Source organism: Podarcis melisellensis (genome assembly GCF_964234715.1).
Source record: "Podarcis melisellensis genome assembly, chromosome: 1".
Classification (NCBI taxonomy): Eukaryota; Metazoa; Chordata; class Lepidosauria; order Squamata; family Lacertidae; genus Podarcis; species Podarcis melisellensis.
This window is the reverse complement of record NC_138528.1, coordinates 90,540,716-90,555,923: the sequence shown is the minus strand read 5'-3', so window position 1 is coordinate 90,555,923 and position 15,208 is coordinate 90,540,716. Positions and strand designations below refer to the sequence as shown.

General features: G+C 41.5%; 1 protein-coding gene across 10 annotated transcripts in view; it reads left to right on the top strand.

The window, feature by feature from the left end:
- SEMA5B (semaphorin 5B) overlaps positions 1–15,208 on the top strand; it is a 347,589-nt gene that overhangs the window by 78,478 nt on the left and 253,903 nt on the right. The window contains exon 1 of one of the 10 annotated variants that reach the window (XM_081924850.1): positions 6,095–6,113. The exons of the other annotated variants lie outside the window; for them this stretch is intronic. The gene's annotated coding sequence lies outside the window, so the exon portion shown is untranslated. Of the gene's footprint in view, positions 1–6,094; positions 6,114–15,208 lie in introns of those variants that run through there. 10 annotated transcript variants of the gene reach the window in all.

Genomic DNA, 15,208 nt, shown 5'->3' with positions numbered 1-15,208 from the left:
TTCCAAACTTTCCTAGCCTGCTGTCCAGCAGGTGTTTGGGACTCTTAATTCCCACCTGCCCCTGCCAGCACATCCGGTGGTTAGGAATTATGGTAATTGTAGTCCAAAACATCAGGATGGTGCCAAGCTGGGGAAGTCTTACTCCTAAGTGGCTACAGGGTTGCATTATTCACTGCTTTGTATTACTTTTCTATATTTGTTGTTGTTGTTTAGTTGTTTATTCGTGTCCGACTCTTCGTTACCCCATGGACCAGAGCATGCCAGGCACTCCTGTCTTCCACTGCCTCACGCAGTTTGGTCAAACTCATGCTGGTAGCTTCGAGAACACTGTCCAACCACCTTGTCCTCTGCTGTCCCCTTCTCCTTGTGCCCTCCAACATCAGGGTCTTTTCCAACATCAGGGTCTTTTCCAGGGAGTCTTCTCTTCTCATGAGGTGGCCAAAGTATTGGAGTCTCAGCTTCAGGATCTGTCCTTCCAGTGAGCACTCAGGGCTGATTTCCTTAAGTATGGATAGGTCTGATCTTCTTGCAGTCCATGGGACTCTCAAGAGTCTCCTCCAGCACCATAATTCAAAAGCATCAATTCTTCGGCGATCAGCCTTCTTTATGGTCCACTTCCATATCTTCCTCATATTGCAGGCTATACACACCTGCTTCTTAATAAATGATGCTATTTACATGCACTTTGTGCTTGGGTTTCCAAGTTAATGCACAAAGCTACCCTGAGTGAAGCACACAGTGAGAAGGAAAAGTCTCACAGACATTAAGAAGTGCCATCAAAGCCCCTTAGGAGCACAGTTCAAATGAAGTGTATCAATCTTTCTGCCTTTCTCACAAACACACACTTTGATGCAGTTTGCTTCTAAAGCATAAATATTGGATCTGGGTGTGAATTTGGTGGTGTGCTTTTTTGAATTGATTTACAGGAGTGGTGCTGAACAATAAAATCTGGAGAGTTTGCTCTAACCTTTTTTGCCTAAAGCCTCTTCATGCTTGTAAAATTATTGGGTTCTTTTGAGCTCCTGTTTTTGAAACCACAATAAACAAGCGCTAGTGAGAATTAGAAGGGATCTGCCTAGATTTATTTATTTTTAATTTGTGTTTATTAAATTGCCATGAATGCTGATTAACCAATTTTCCTCACACAGTGTTTATTTTTTGTTTCTTTGCGTGCAAATGAGACCAGCCAGAGTGTTTTTGATAGATTGTGTGAGAATCTGGCAGAGACCATAGCACGAAATGAATGACCCTTTATGGCCTGAGTGAAATGTTGCTTTTGTAAGGCCTAATTGTAAATTTTGACCATTTCCTATTATGATGTTCTTTCCCCTTCTCCCTGCTAGCTCCTTCCTTGTCCTATTCGTTTTATTTATTTTACTGCAACACATTAACCAGGTCAGCCTCCAAACAGCAATAGCTATTTTCTCCTACAGTTTTGCTTTTGTCCTCTGCAAAACACTACCATACCTATAATAATATAAGATGTTATTCCATAGATAACCCTGTTGAAGGAGGATATTAGAGATGCCTGATTTTCTCTACTGACATCCTCCAAGCAATATTTACTATCACAGTTTATTGATTTACCGCTGTGCAGCTTTCAATCCTTTCTTCTTCTTTTTAATAGAGTTGATAGCTTTTTTCATTTTTTTCATTTTGGTACGGCCATGACATACACTTGCACCTCTCCATCAGGATTTTATGTGCCAGCTGATTTTTAATAACTGCATGGTTGCTGCTAAGATTAATCCCTCTTTACAACAGTGCCTCTTTCCTAAAGAGCCTTCGCAGCTGATTAGGGCCACAAATAACTCGTCAAAACAAAGTTGGCAGTGTTCGATGTGCTGTGAGCTTGCAGTTATTGCCCTTTTAATGATGCAGTGGTGTGCACTTCCAGCTGTGCAGCAGCAGTGCATGGTCCCTGGCAGCTGTTAGATAGCTCATCAAATAGCTGTTGAGCATCATCCCCTATTTGTCATAAAACTAAATGTGCCACCAGGGTTAGGAGGCTATTGACAACTGCTCCTCTCTTGCTTTACCATAGCTACCTTCTGACATGGTAATTAAGGAGGAGTTATTGTTGGCTCATAGCAGTTTTTGTTTCTTCCCCTTTCTTTACAAAGGAGCTGCTATCAAATTATCTCTACCAGGAGATGTGAAACTTGAAATTTACTAAGCTAGCCTTTGCCCAACCAGTTATGTGATCTGTAGAGCTTGTGGCCACCAAATCAAACACAGCCCACCAATCATGTATTGCTATCCACCAGGGGCACAATAAACTCCCATGTTTGGGCTACCTGACAAGTCTTTGGCAGCCCTTTCCATTTTTTATGGTCCCTTGAAAGGAAGTTAAAACAGCCTATTGTGCCTTTGCTGGGCCATCAGAGATGGTTGGTCGGCTGAGTTTGACTTTGTCGGCTAATGTAGCTCCAGTAGAAAAGGGCTTAAAGGTCTTTGTGTCAACTATCTGCAACAAATTTGGAAAGGATCACAGTTTAGACTCCAGTCTAAAGCAGTGTAGGTTCCTGTGTACCCTGCCACAAGCCTGCTTCTGCCCTTTTATCCTGTGTCTACATTGGTTCATTGATCTTGCCTGATCACTTGGCTTTAAGCTTTGCTCCAGTTTTCCAGTCACTGATTTTGGGTTTCTGTCAAGGCTTATGCGTCTAGTTTAGGACTTCATGCTTTGTGTTGCTGCCTCAATCCCAGATTGTCCCTTGGTTGTGGTTTAGATTCTGATCTCTTGGCTCTCATCCCATTATGATTGCCACAGATGGACCACAGATTCCCTCTCTTTGACTCCAGGAAATATTCCTCAAATTTTGCTATACTACTTGTAGCCTGTGGGATTATAATTCTGTATTGGTGGCCTGGCTTCTCATGTCATAAATAAATAATAGATTTTAAGCCTCCACAGTTTCCTGCTGTTTCTATGGGAGTGTATTCTTGGCCTAAAATAGATCTTAGAGTAAGCTTGAACTAGTACTATTGACTTTAAAAACTTATACTGCATATTATTGGTTTTGGACGTATTTTCTTTCTTGTAACCATGCTTGGGAATAGGAAGAAAAGTGTGTGCGTGCATATATTAATTATAAATTTCCCTTTAAGTAGTACACATATTTGTATGCATTTGGTCAGTTAATTTGTTTTAAGAATTTTATTTCTTTCCCTGAAGTATGCTAAGAGGCCCAGTGTGATGTCATGGTTAGGGTGTTGGATGCAGGTGGTGCTGTGGTCTAAACCACTGAGCTTCTTGGGCTTGCCAATCAGAAGGTCGGCGGTTTGAATGTCTACGACGGGGTGAACTCCTGTTGCTCTCTCCCAGCTCCTGTCAACCTAGCAGTCCGAAAGCACACCAGTGCAAGTAAATTAATAGGTGCCACTGCGATGGGAAGGTGAACGGCGTTTCCTTGTGCTCTGGTTTCCATCACAGTGTTTTGGTTTAATCATGCTGGCCACATGACCCAGAAAACTGTGGACAAACACTGGCTCCCTCGGCCTGAAAGTGAGATGAGCGCCGCACCCCATAGTTGCCTTTGACTGGACTTAACCGTCCAGGGGTCCTTTACCTTTACCTTTTACCTTAGGGTGTTGGATTTAAAATCGGGGCACAGCCAATTCAAATACCTGTCCAGCCACAAAGTACAATGGGTAACCTTGGCCACAGTGCCCATCTCTCAGCACAGCCTATCACATAAAGTTGTTACAAGGGTAAAAGGAACTTCTTGGAGAAAAGGAACGGTAAAAATGTAACCACAAAAATGAGAATAAAATGTAATAATAAATAAGAAGCTGTGAAACAGAGAAGATTTTTGGGTGCTGGCATTGGCAGGAAGCTTGCACTTAAAAGCACCACATCTCATTTGACTGAAAAGCCATCTACCTCTGCCCACTCCTTCATAAGCAGCTGCCCACATTTGCTATTGCATCCTGTTAACAGCAAAGCAGAAGAGTTTGGGTGACAACTCTCATTAAGTTGGCATGCCCGGTGAAAATGTCTTTGCCACTTAGGCTTCCTACTTGCAACGTGTGCTGTTTCTGTCGGGCTCTGCTGTTATTTATAGGGCACCTGTCACAATCGTGTTTAGAGAGAAGCCTTGTCTGCGTTTTATGCAAGTTCCCTGCTTTTTTGGGGATGGGGGAGGCAGGATTCTGCCTGAACAGGGAATGCATTATGCAGCAAATCTTAGTTTATTTTGTGGGAACACACATTCAAATATGGAGCACATGTTGCGTCTTGTAACATTTCCTCCCGTTTGTAGAACATATGTATTTATTGCCCATTGCCTAGAAGTGGATAGGCTGGTTTAATGTTCTGCAAATTTTTATCTTCAGTACTACAGACCAATGAAAGCATGATTATTGCTACTTGAGCTCGTTTATAGTATATTTCATTTTCATTGGTGAAGTGCCAGTGTGAGATGGCAGATTGACATTCTGAGTTGCTCTGTGCTTTATGTTAAATCTCTTGCTATAGTGTGCCAGAGCTTAATTTATTTAAATATTTGAATCATTCACACCCCCTTCCTACCCTGCCCCCCCCCTTTGGAGGACTGAGTCTAAGTTTCGCTGCAAATGTTGTGGCTCCATCTTTTAACTATTTCAGGTGCGTCATCTTAAAACCCAAAGGTGTTCTTCAGAGAACTGAAAGTGATTTGAAATAAAATTGCTACTCATAGTGGCCTGGCTCGGATGATCATTCCAGGCTCCATCAACCACAGTTTATGAAGCTATGAAAGAGTCTTTGTGCTGAGCGCTTCTTCCACGTCCCACCCCTTCATATGCCGTCTTCACAGATTCTGATTTACGTTCACCTAGAGTTTCTTGTTATGTACAAATAGGAAAACCTGGCCTTAATGTTGGTTAGCAAATCAGACAGGTTAATAGGCATTTCAATTTTTTTGTATTGTGTCAAAGCAAAATCCACATGACCATTGTCCGTAGCAGGTCAAATGTAATAGATATGCACACTATGAAAAACTAAACTTGTCTCAAATCACTTTCAGTTCATTAAATCCCCCCCCCCAACTTAAATCTCTTGAGTTTAGGCTGACTAAATTAGGAATGGATTTTTAGAGATTAGACCCAAAATTATATAAGCTAGATATTATTTATGTATTTGTTTCTATGTTACCCTTCATCTGAGGTTTACGCGGTTTACGATATAACAGCTTGTGCCCCATTTTAAACCTGTTCACCTCATTTTTATCCTTGTGAGTTGAGAAAGTAAGTGGAGTAATATGTCAAGTTACCCAAGTCAGACGTTATTTCTATTAACCTTAAAGACATTTCTCGAAGTGCCTTCATTAGCTAGTATTTGGAGCCTATATTTAACTGGGCACAGTGCAGAAATGCTTAGACTGCACAGTCTTTGTACAATTCTGCTTTGTCTTACACTAGCTCTTGGCTCAGTTTGCCAAATATGATTCTGCAGCACCCAAAACCCAGCCTAAAAGCCCTGATTAGATTTCAGGTAGAACTGGGTCATGCAGTAATGTATTGCCATAGTAGCAGCATTTTCAGGAGTGGATGCATATTCAAGGGCAGCAAAACACTCAAGGATACAGCTAAGTGAAGGTGAAAATAAACAATCAATTAAACTGTGGTTGCTGAGGGGGAAATGTCTCCACTGCTGGTTCTCATTGTGACTAGCCAGGTAAAGAGCACGCTGTTCTGTGGGTTCTAGCTCATTTTTGATAGCCATGTTGATGCATAAGGTAGCTTCTTCGGGGCGCAATGAGGGCAAGAATATACATGGCCTGTCTTAATGTGATATTGTCAGAATAATGTACACCTGAAAGGTGTATGTCAACACTTTAATTTGTCCAATGTCTAGAAAGTGCAGGTGTGGACAGTTTTCAGTTTGCCCCGCTGCTTTTCCTGGGAAATCTCCCTCTTTCCTGCTGAATGCTAGCAAATGTTAATCTGGAGGAAACCCAGTTGATGTTTGCTTTGATTTAGCAGTAAAGAGGGAGTTTTCCTGAGGGAAAGCAGCAGGCCCAAGCAGGAAACTGTACTATCTGACCTGCTTTCCTTTTAGTCTTCTCCTTGCAGACTGAGATAGTCTGGTGTCTCTGAAGTCCACAATATTTCTGGTGGATGCCATTAAAGTAAGGCCACTCTAGAGTTTTTATTTATTTATTTATTATTTGTTGATTTTCATTTTTGCCTGTTTAATGTTCTCTGTATATAAACTGCAATGGCTGGCAGTGAATGCAAATATCTATTGATACATTTTCCTTTAGCCTTGTTTTACTTTAAGACAAACAGGGCAACTTCTCCTTCCTCTTCACTTTATTTTGTAAGAAGCCTCTACTTAGGTGTGTATACTTCGATATACCCGTATCATACTGACTGAGAAATGCAAACAGTTAATCAGAGAGATGCAGTGGTAATGCTACACTGTCAGTATCTTCCTTTGGGAAGTGACAGCTTTGAAAATTGCCTTAGTGAGACATGCGGTGACCTTGAACATGCCTTACTTCTTTACACTCTGCACAACACAAAATAAATACTCAGTTCCTTTTTGAGATTTGTCTCCTTTATAATTTTGACTTTTGGGTTGGCAATATACTCCGTAGTGCATTTTTGTATGCAAGGATTACATCACCTTTAAGCCTCTCTTGTGTTGTTTATGTTTAAATCTTATAATGGTGAAAGTGAAGAGGAAGAAGTGGAGGAGAGTCATTTATAATATGAGTGGGCATATTAGCCAACACTACTTTTACACTTTTTCATCACAAGCCCAATTGAAGCAAGAGCTGGAATGCTGTTTAGCAAATATTTTTCAAATAAACAACCAACCAACCAACCAACCAACCAACCTCTGGAAGTAAGAGGAGAGTTTGCTACAATAGATTTTAAGCAGCTTTATGACTCTGCTGGTAAATATGTGTTTAGGGAGATATTAAAATTCAGATCATCAATCGGATAAGGCATAACATCATCTTCAGAGTTATTAAGGTGTATTGGCTGAATGAATTTGCAGTCCCTACAGGAGTGGATGTAGTAAAAGTCTGCGTGAAATGGTACCAGGTGCAGAGGAAGCATCTTTAATTGAGGTGCATGAGTTAGAGTCCCAACAACATCTGGTGGGCCAGACATTCACCACTCGTCCTGCAGCAAGTTATCCAAGCTGGTTTCAACTTTCTGTGGGCTCCTCTGTGATTCCTGTGGTGCCTCCTCTTTGCAGCTTCTTTCTCTGTTTCTCAATCTCTTACCCCTCTGTTCTGTGGAAGTCTGCTGTTGGTTGATGGGTGGGGCTTCCCTGCTCACAGCACTGGGGAAGAGAGGAGGGCAAGGTAACACCACCCATGTGATGTTGTGAGTGGAGAAGAGGAAAGGGGAGCAGTGAGGAGACTGCATGACTTCTGCTGCTGGCCTGCACGCTGCACTTCACATGTGGTCCTCAAGATGTTTCTGGCTGACAACTCCCATCCCCTCCAACCAGCATGGCCTGTGGGCAGGATGATGGGACTAAATATGGAAGACCACAGGGTCCCCACGCCTTCTGGGAGCTTCCTATGAATGCTGTTGGGAAATGGTGTCTGGTATTGGGTGGAGGGAACATATCTGACTACAAGCTTATTCTAGGCACAGTTCTAAGGTAAAGGGACCCCTGGCCGTTAGGTCCAGTCGTGGACAACTCTGGGGTTGCGGCACTCATCTCGCTTTATTGGCCGAGGGAGCCGGCGTACAGCTTCCGGGTCATGTGGCCAGCATGACTAAGCCACTTCTGGCGAACCAGAGCAGCGCACGGAAACACCATTTACCTCCCCGCCGGAGTGGTACCTATTTATCTACTTGTACTTTGACATGCTTTCGAACTACTAGGTTGGCAGGAGCAGGGACTGAGTAACGGGAGCTCACCCCATCACGGGGATTCGAACCACCAACCTTCTAATCGGCAAGCTCTAGACTCTGTGGTTTATACCACAGTGCCACCCGCATCCCACTAGGCACAGTTCTAAGTGCTGGTTTTGAGGTCTAAAATCACAAAAGTTCAGTATCTGAACTATCTTCCAATTGGATATCTATCTATCATCTATCTATCTCATTTATATTCCACCTTTCCTCTAAGGAGCTCAAGGTGACACACCTGGTTCTATTCCTCTCAATTTTATCCTCACAACACCCCTGTGAAGTAGGTTAGGCTAAGATATTGATCAGCCCAAGTTTACCCAGTGAGTTTCATGGTTGAGCATTGGAACCCTGGTCTCCCAGTCTGTAGTCCAACGCAGTAGCCACTACACCACTTTTTGCATAATATTAAGGCTTTTGTTGTAGGCCCAGCTCTGAACTTTCCTGCCTTCTGAAGTGAGGGACCTGATTATCAGTGTCAGGGGCTTATTGTTAGTGGTGCCCTGTTTATGGAACTTCCTCTCCACGACCATTCGCTTAGCACCTTTCTTTAGTGATTTTGGCAAATACATCTCTTCATCCAGGCATTTAGTTCTGCCTGAACTTTAAAGGTCTTTGTTTGGATTAATTTTGTTGCTGCTTTATTGCATGTGATTATGCCTTAATATAGGTGAACTGTTTTTGTTTTTCAAAAGTTAGGACAGGAAGGAAGGTAAGAAAATTTTACCTCAGATTGGGAATTGGAGAGATCCTTGGAGCAGGCATTCTGGGATGCCTTAATATGCCTAACAGCTTGTGGTGAGACAGAAGACAAACAGGGACTTTGTATGTACGTTCGATGCCAACACAAATGTTCTGCCACAAATGTCAGGTAGACTTTCCAAGTGTTGACATGGTGTGTTGTACATATAAAGTCCCTGTTTGTCTTCTGTCTCACCACGAGCTGTTAGGCATATTAAGGCATCCCAGAATACTTGCTCCAAGGATAAGCTACTTGGCATCCACCGAAGATCCTGATATTGTGTCACTTTATAAGAGGTTGGTGTGGCTCGGATAGTTTGCCATTGGTCTTCAAGTTAATGTCATCTTTCCCCCTCCATCTACCTCCAGTAGATTGTCTAATATATTATATAAATATATTGTACATTTTACAAGAAAAACCTCCAAAACTTTGGGAGAGCTGCTTAATTTTTTGAAACGAGGGTAGGAGGGAGAGAGTACAGTGGTACCTTGGGTTAAGAACTTAATTCGTTCTGGAGGTCCGTTCTTAACCTGAAACTGATCTTAACTTGAGGGTACCACTTTAGCTAATGGGGCCTCCTGCTGCTGCCGCACTGCCAGTGTGCAATTTCTGTTCTCATCCTGAAGCAAAGTTCTTAACCCGAGGTACTATTTCTGGGTTAGCGGAGTCTGTAACCTGAAGCATCTGTAACCCGAGGTACCACTGTATTAAAAATGTAAATCTGTTTCTTCCTGTGACCCCTTGGAATGTCAGTTTGGAATCACTATCTTCACCTTCTAATATCTTTCTTTGGTACCAATTTACCTTTGGCTTGGAATAGCCCCTGTAAATCCTCCAACTTTTTGTGCTTTGTTTTGGTAACATTATTTACAGCTGTCTTGCTTTGTCTCCAGTCTTTCAAAATGTGAGCATCTTTTCCAGAGGATGTGCTAGGCTAGTGCAGCTTGTGCAGAATGAAGTGAGAATCAATGACTTGTAAGTGTACTCACTGAAGGCTTGTCTGAGAGCCAGACTGATGCCCTCCACGATAAGCTGCCAAAGTGACTCTCAGAAGGCTCTGGAGGGAATGCAGATTCGTTTGAATCATTTCCCTTAAACTCAGATAGGGAAATGTTCTTTCCCATTAAGATCAAACACCCACAGTTCTCTTGTTTCAAGAAAACACCTTCTGAAGTTCAAACCCTGAAGATCTTACGATGATTTTCTTAATTAGACTCTTGCTTAACGAAAGAATTCAATATGTTCGTGGGAGGACTTTTGCTGTTTCCCGCCACCCGCACCCTGAAGATACCGGGTATGCAAAAGAAGGAAGAGTTTAAAAGAGAACTGGTTTAAAAGACCAGCACTGTAAAATTGAAACAGTAGGATTCGGCAAATAATGGTGCATAGGATTGATGGTGGCAAAGTTGACACCAGCTATTGTTGTTTAAATACTTAGAAGTATAACCACGTACTGGCTAAGATATGCTTAAACAAATTAAGAGAAAAATAAGACTGAAAATGAAGCAGTCTGGTTAAGATTTCACTTAAAATATAGGCTTTTCATCATTTCCTGTTGATGAATAAAATTGAGACGGTGATGAGCTTGGGCAAACAAGGAGCTTCAACTTTATTATTGCTTTAACCAGAATAGACTGCCTGCAATTCTCTGAAGAAGAATATAATTGTTGCAGGGATAATGTTCCACGAGGGGACAGAAGGAGGAAGATCCCCAAAGGTTACTAAATCTGCCTCTTTTGTGTCTGACTTTGATGCATGACTTTCCTTTTCTCCTCTCTCTCAATCTCCTATCCTTTTCCTTGGAAACTTTAGTATTTGCCTTGGAACTGTCTGTGACTTCTCCCGCCTGAATGCCAGTCTCTTTGTTGCGTCTTTCCAGCAGCTGCAAGTTCTCTCCTTGGTTTTTACAGCAACCTTCTCCAACCTACCTCTTTCCGTAAGTTTTGTGTCGGGATGATGTAGTCCAGCAACATTTGAGGACATAAAGTTAGGGGAGAGTACACACTCTGGCCATCTCTCATGTGACCACCTTCCCCTTTCCATTCTCAAACCTGACCATATTTGACCATGGTGTGGAAAAGAAAAAGCAAGTCCTCTCCTACAAATCCAAAATATCAGTACAAGGCTTCTATTTCAGGCTAGCTGGAGCCTTGAACATGAGTGACAACTCCTGCCAGGGGCTAGGATGCACTTTTGATGAAGGTTTCCCGCGTGTCTAGCAGGTATTAAGAGTAATATAAGTAAAATGTGGCTACAGTGAAGGAAAACTTGTTACAGTCAAACCTTGGTTCTTGAACCGAGTTTTCGAATGTTTTGGCTCCCGGACAACAAAAAAACGGAAGTTTTCCGGAACCTGAACACCCGACACGGCTTATGTTTTGAGTTTCCCTATTGAATTGAGTTTCCGCTTTCAGTTTTTGAATGTTTTGGAAGTTGAACAGTCTTCTGGAACAGATTACATTCGAAAACCAAGGTTCCACTGTACTGAAAATTAGAATAGAGCAAGTGGCAGTTGACCAGAACCTGCGGACAAGTAAACCAAAATCAGATTATCTTATCCTTGCTTAATTAAGCAATTCCAGCCACATAGGTCTTAAACAGGGATACATCTGCATTTCCTGGTAGGACTGGCAGAGACCACTGTTAGAAATCTTGGAGAGCCATTGCCAATCAGTGTCAGCAGTCGTCTGATTCAGTATAAGGCAGCTTTCTATGTTCCTGAGTGAAAGTCTCATGCCTGCCTTCTGTGCTCATTAGTGAACGTATAGTAGTGTATATTTTGCTAAGGATGCTGTGAAAGGTTAAGAATCTTGTCTCTCTTCAGCAGTTGAAAGCAGAAGAGGAAGAGCTGTAAGAGAGACTCCTGGAACTACAACTGTGCTGTGGTTTCAGAGTAAAAGCACTTAATAGTTTTTTCAGGTTGGTGTTTGAAAAGCTTGACACTCCCAACAGGGTGTATTTATGCAAAACATGGTTACATTTTGAGGTGTGCAAAATTCCAGTTGGTAGGTTAATTCATTATGTAAGGATTTACTAAATACCTTCCCAGAATTTTTTTTTATGACAGCTGCTTTGATTAGTTTCACAAAGTATGTGTGGCTGTCTTCATGACAGTAGTACTTATGATACACATGTTAATAAGTAGGGAGCAAGTTCCATGTGAGTGCAGTAAGGCTTCCTTTTGCTTGAGTTGAAAGTCAACAAAAATATTTACTCTAGCTTTCCTTTTTTTAATATAGGATGCATTCAGTATAGGATGACAGAATCATAGTGATGGGTGAACTGCCTTCTTTTCTATGTGGAAACAGATAATAGAATTGGAAGGGACCCGAGGCTCATCCAGTCTTACGCCCTGCAATGCAGGAATATACAGCTGTCCTTTTATGGGGATCAAACCTGCAACCTTGGCATTATCAGCACCATGCTCTTACCAACTGGAAAAGAGCCCCTTTAAGTGCATTTCTCCAGTTCTGTTTGTACTTGGAGCCTTACATTTGAGATATACAATCAATTGATATTGCACCCAGTTGTTATGCACTTGGCACATTCACTGCTGAATTTTTAAAATGTTAATTCTTTTTAAACCGCTTTTTATTGATGATGTCAAATATTTATTGTAAACTGCTTTGGGATTTTCTTACAATCAAGCGACATATATATAAAGACATATTTTGAAGCATGTAATTATGAGTTTGGGTAACATTGCTACAGAATACTATTTTTATTCTGTGAAAGTTTCATGGAACAAGACAAAAGCAGTCTTATTTTAAAGATACAGTACATTTTCCCAATCTTCTTAGTTCTACACAACTTTGGGTACACAGACTAGTTGCCTCTCCTGCCCCCAATTTTGTATCCCAGAGGTTACCAAACTGTGATGCATGGACCAGAAGTGGTCCATGAACTTCATACAGGTGGTCCACAGCCCTGTCTGCTTTGATTATTCACATTGATTTTTAATTGTATCTTTGTTGCTCCTTTTATTTCTTAAATAGCATTATATGGAATGCAAATTGTAGCAGACTAAAAAAAAATATAAGAAATAAAAGAAGCAATAAAAAATACATTTAAAATCATACAGCTTCTGTAGGGCATTACAATTACTGCAATAGGCAGAAAAATCATTAAGGGGTCTGCCATTAGGCGTTGGGGGGGGGCGACTTTGGGAACCACAGTTGTATATGAATTTGACTTTCTCTAGAGTCCGTGTAAATTGAATAATTTCCCCTTTACTGATTTGGAGTGTGCTTTAAGGCCAAGTTCAGTTTATGGGATGAATTTTATCCCAAGTGTAAATTTAGCTGTTTTATTGTGTAAATATCAAAGCCACTGATGTTGCACAAGGGCAGATATGGACCAATAATTTTACTGACGTTAACAAAACCATGAGCAAAGCAAAACAGATTTATTCCTTTGTGGCATAATTATCCAGTTTATGTTGCTTCCTTCTTTTTAAATACAAGGAGTCTCCCAACACACGCAATTAATGAGATTTCATGAGGATACAATTGGACTGCTGTGCCTGCCAAATGTTGTTGTTTTTTTCTTCTGAAGGAGTTAATGCATTCTTTTATTCGGATTGGAAAATATTGTTTTTTAAATATTAACTCTTTTGAGTAGACATGTGCAGGATTGCACTCTCAAATGTCACTTTACTGTGAGAGAAATACATCATGCAGTATGTTTCATTTAATCAAAATGAGCTCTGTAAAATAGGTGTTCATTATTGTAATCTGATGGCTGCAAAAAGACTCAGAGGGGCACTGATATCAGTGTGTAGACAATGATAAACAAAGTTCAAAGCTTCAAATATAGTGAAAATGGCCTCTCACTGTTTCGACATGGGAACACCTGAGGCAATTTTCCTGAAACATAAATTCAATTAAAAACTAGGAAAATGTTAAGGAAATATTAAGCAAATATTCACCTCTCCACCTCTTGATTGCCATCATGTCCCCTGTTCAGAATTGAAGCACACCATGATGGTCACCATTTATGACCCCATCTTGGACCAGTCTAGAACCAGTCTTGAATGCATGAGAAGAGCATACTGCCAAACATTGCTGCACTCTTTTGGGCTAATGCCACCCATGCATTAAATGCAAAGAAGTTAGTTTGGCACCTCCATCACTACAGGGTCCACTTGGGCTCTCTTTAACTGACAGGCCTTATCTCTTTAAAAGGTGGGGAGCATTCATATAACAAAGGCCCATCTGGTGGAACCATCTTATACGACACTCCCCTTGCTCCATTAGAGTTGTTTTGACAAACCAGAATACATTCACTACGTATATAAATTGAGCACCTGTTATAAACAAAAGGAAAATGTGTGAAGAACATGAAGTAAAAAAGAAAAAACCCACAGCATTCCACATTCAGTGTTACATTTAGAGTAGACCAACTGAAATTAAAGCTAAAGCTATGGTTTTCCCAGAAGTGATGTATGGAAGTGAGAGCTGGACCATAAAGAAGGCTGATTGCCGAAGAATTGATGCTTTTGAATTATGGTGCTGGAGGAGACTCTTGAGAGTCCCATGGACTGCAAGAAGATCAAACCTATCCATTCTGAAGGAGAAGACTCATGAGAAGAGAAGACTCCCTGGAAAAGACCCTGATGTTGGGAAAGATTGAGGGCACAAGGAGAAGGGGACGACAGAGGACGAGATGGTTGGACAGTGTTCTTGAGGCTACCAGCATGAGTTTGACCAAACTGCGGGAGGCAGTGGAAGACAGGAGTGCCTGGCGTGCTCTGGTCCATGGGGTCACGAAGAGTCGGACACGACTGAATGACTAAACGACTAAACAACAACAACAACAACAACCACCTTATGGCTTAGCTGGATATCACCCTCGTTGATTTCCCATTTCTAAATTAAAATTCACACTTGTGCAGAGTCAGTGCCTATTCTGTTGCAACATACCATTTAAGTGCTGCAGTCAACCACCATTTACTACCAGCAGTCTTCTTCCCAGTACAGTGGTACCTCGGTCTAAGAACAGTCCTGTTTAAGAATGATTCGGTTTATAAACTCTGCAAAACCGGAAGTAGTGTCCCGGTTTGCAAACTTTACCTCGGTCCAAGAACGGAATCCAAATGGTGGAAGGGCACTGGTGGCGGGAGGCCTCATTAAGAAAAGCGTGCCTCGGTTTAAGAATGGTTTCGGTTTAAAAATGGAGTTACGGAATGGATTAAGTTTGTAAACCGAGGTACCACTGTATTTCTTTTTAGGAGTCTTTTTTGTTCAAATACAATCGACCTGCCTTCTGCAAAATGCTGGAGGAAAAGAAGCCTTTTTCTAAAAGTGCTTCCTTCTTTGACACCTCTTACCTTTTTGGCCACTGGAAGTTCCTCCATCCACACTGGCCCATTTAAGTCCCTGAACCATGGTTTAGCATTACATGAATGACCAAGTATGAACTGGAAAGGACAAACTATGGCTAGCTCAGGCTATGGTTTGAACAAGGTAGAATTATAACAAGGTAGGAATATACACCATGCTTTAAACAGTAATTTAACCCTTCTTGTTAACTGAGATAATGAAAAATGAGATGCAGACACTTCTCAACTTCTCTTCAGGGGAGGGAGGGAGCACATCAGCCCAA